This window comes from Schistocerca americana, chromosome 4 (assembly GCF_021461395.2).
Source record: "Schistocerca americana isolate TAMUIC-IGC-003095 chromosome 4, iqSchAmer2.1, whole genome shotgun sequence".
In the NCBI taxonomy this organism is placed as follows: domain Eukaryota; kingdom Metazoa; phylum Arthropoda; class Insecta; order Orthoptera; family Acrididae; genus Schistocerca; species Schistocerca americana.
Window position 1 is genome coordinate 610163988 of NC_060122.1, and position 3784 is coordinate 610167771.

Sequence of the window (3784 nt, forward strand, 5' to 3'; positions counted from 1 at the left end):
TACTAGATGGCTCAAATGGCTCTGAGCACTATGGGACTTAACGTCTGAGGTCATCAGTCCCCTAGAACATAGAACTACTTAAACCTAACTAACCTAAGGACATCACACACATCCATGCCCGAGGCAGGATTAGAACCCGCGACCGTAGCGGTCGGCGGTTCCAGACTGAAGCGCCTAGAACCGCTCGGCCACCTCGGCCGGCCTTAAATAGTAGACTTAAAAACATAACAGAAGCAATACTGCATGAGGAACAAATGGGTTTTAGGAAAGGATGCTTCACAATAGATGCAGTTTTTATTCTACAACAAATAATAGAATAACGGAGAGAGTATAATAAAGAAACACACATTGCTTTTATTGACTTTAAAAAAAGCTTTTGACAATTTCAATAGGCAAACTTTTGGAAATAATGACGAATCGCGGATATCCAAAGCATCCAGTGATTGCGATAAAAATTTTATATCAAGACACAAATATCACTCTAGATCTCAATGGTAAAACAACTAACGAGGTACCAACTAACAAAGGGGTACGACAAGGCTGTTGCATCTCTCCAACTTTGTTCAACGTCTACATTACTGAAATAATACATATACGGAAATCAGAATTTCAGAAAGGCATCTACCTAGATAGGAACATTCTTTTAAATAATTTACTATATGCTGATGATGCAGTGATCCTAACAGATAAGGAAGATGATCTCCAGAAAGGAATCTACTTGCTAAAACAAATAAGAGAAAAATTTAACATGGAAATTTCAAAACAAAAAGCTAAGACAATGACCTTCATGGGGAAAGAACCAATACAATGGCCTTCATGGGGAAAGAACCAATCAGAACCAAAACAGTGGTAGATCAGAAGATTTTAGAGCAAGTAAAATGGCTCTGAGCACTAGGGGACTTAACATCTGAGGTCATCAGTCCACTAGAACTTAGAACTAGTTAAACCTAACTAACCTAAGGACATCACACACATCCATGCCAGAGCCAGGATTCGAACCTGCGACCGTAGCGATCGTGCGGTTCCAGACTGAAGCGCCTAGAGCCGCTCGGCCACACAAACCGGCTGAGCAAGTAAACCATTTCAGTTGTCTCGGATGTGAAATGACATATGGCTGCAGCAGAGATATTGAAATTAAGTGTAGTAAATTCAGTCGGATATGTGAAACAATCAACAGGAACCTAAAAAGCAAAACCAGGAAAGACGCACAAATCAAATTTTACAAAACTGTTGCAGTTCTCACACTGCTCTATGGAAGTGAGACATGGGTGATTAACAAGAAGCAAGAAAGCCGGATCCAGGCGCAAGAAATGAAGTTCCTTAGAAGTGTTAAAGGTTGCACAAGAGAAGACTGACTAAGAAATCAATATACGAGGTGCATTCAAGTTCTAAGGCCTCCGATTTTTTTCCTAATTAGCTACTCACCCGAAATCGATGAAACTGGCGTTACTTCTCGACGTAATCGCCCTGCAGACGTACACATTTTTCACAACGCTGACGCCATGATTCCATGGCAGTGGCGAAGGCTTCTTTAGGAGTCTGTTTTGACCACTGGAAAATCGCTGAGGCAATAGCAGTGCGGCTGGTGAATGTGCGGCCATGGAGAGTGTCTTTCATTGTTGGAAAAAGCCAAAAGTCACTAGGAGCCAGGTCAGGTGAGTAGGGAGCATGAGGAATCACTTCAAAGTTGTTATCACGACGAAACTGTTGCGTAACGTTAGCTCGATGTGCGGATGCGTTGTCTTGGTGAAACAGCACACGCGCAGCCCTTCCCGGGCGTTTTTGTTGCAGTGCAGGAAGGAATTTGTTCTTCAAAACATTTTCGTAGGATGCACCTGTTACCGTAGTGCCCTTTGGAACGCAAGGGGTAAGGATTACGCCCTCGTTGTCACAGAACATGGACACCATCATTTTTTCAGCACTGGCGGTTACCCGAAATTTTTTTGGTGTCGCTGAATCTGTGTGCTTCTGTTGATCTGACTGGCGCTTTGTTTCTGGATTGAAAAATGGCATCCACGTCTCATCCATTGTCACAACCGACGAAAAGAAAGTCCCATTCATGCTGTCATTGCGCGTCAACATTGCTCGGCAACATGCCACACGGGCAGCCATGTGGTCGTCCGTCAGCATTCGTGGCACTCACCTGGATGACACTTTTCGCATTTTCGGGTCGTCATGCAGGATTGTGTGCACAGAACCCACAGAAATGCCAACTCTGGAGGCGATCTGTTCAACAGTCATTCGGCGATCCCCCAAAACAATTCTCTCCACTTTCTCGATCATGTCGTCAGACCGGCTTGTGCGAGCCCGAGGTTGTTCTGCCTTCATTAAACTGTCGCACCCATGAACGCACTTTTGACACATCCATAACTCCATCGCCACATGTCTCCTTCAACTGTCGATGAATTTCAATTGGTTTCACACCACGCAAATTCAGAAAACGAATGATTGCACACTGTTCAAGTAAGGAAAACGTCGCCATTTTAAGTATTTAAAACAGTTCTCATTCTCGCCGCTGGCGGTAAAATTCCATCTGCCGTACGGTGCTGCCATCTGTGGGACATATTGACAATGAACGCGGCCTCATTTTAAAACAATGCGCATGTTTCTATCTCCAGTCCGGAGAAAAAAAATCGGAGGCCTTAGAACTTGAATGCACCTCGTATTAGACAAGAACTGCAAATCTTTAGCCTCAATGATAAAATTCGAGATTACAGAAGAAAATGGAATGAACATCTACAAAGAATGGAGAGTGAGAGACTTCCCTTAAAGGCAAGAAATTATAAGTGCCATGGGAGAAGAGACTGAGGAAGACAGCGACAGAGATGGGTACCGTAACAGGCAATTCCTGTCTAATATCTGAAGAGAAGATGAAGATGATGGAATATGAAGTTATTTCTACTGATTCAGATAAAGCCACTACACAGAATTAATTAGTAGCATTACAGAGGAGAAATGCTCGTATGAGAAGCGTCTACATAAAATTACAAGATCTTCGAAGTCTGTTGTCATCAACGAAACGGCGTCATCACAATGAAGAAAGTAATAAAAAATGCATTTGTGTCTCGTGAAATTAGTCGAATACTGGGGAAAATATTTTCACCCAATCAAATCAGAACTTTGTTACAGGGGCGAAAATGGAGATTATGGGTCAAAGAGGACATTATTCCGCAAGTCGATTTCTTTGCGCACCGTTTCGCAACAAAGTTACAATTTTATCAGCAAGGAATTCGAATATTCTCTACCCCTGCAGCGTCAACCCTGCGTTCTTGGTTAAACTGCAGTTTCAGTCGCAACCAGGTATTTTGAAGGATTTTCTGTTTAGTTTCGCTAATTCAGAAGCCTTCTACAAATAAGACCACGTATAATTTCTGCCGTGAAAACAACAGTGTGTACCTGTTAGTTGAAGTTCCTTTGAACTTGTGATGAACACAAAAGGAAAATGAGCGCTGCAAATGTCTTGTTTACACGTTAAAACTTTTCTTAGAGTAACTTAGAAGATTGAAAGCTCATTTCCAACATTTACTTTGAGAGAAAATTTCAAAAACAGACTGTACTATGCGCTTTTTTTTATGTTTTTATTCGATAGATGCTTGAATTATTTTTGAAATCAGCAGTGTCTGTTTAAAAGTTGGTTAAGTTATTGATGTAGAGGTAACATTCTAGCAATATCAGAATATCAATAATAGAAACTAAAACGTGCCACAAATACATCGCACAAATGCGCGGGGCACACGTTATAGCGCTGTTCCCGAGGCAGACGCTGTTCTGTAGTGACGTCACA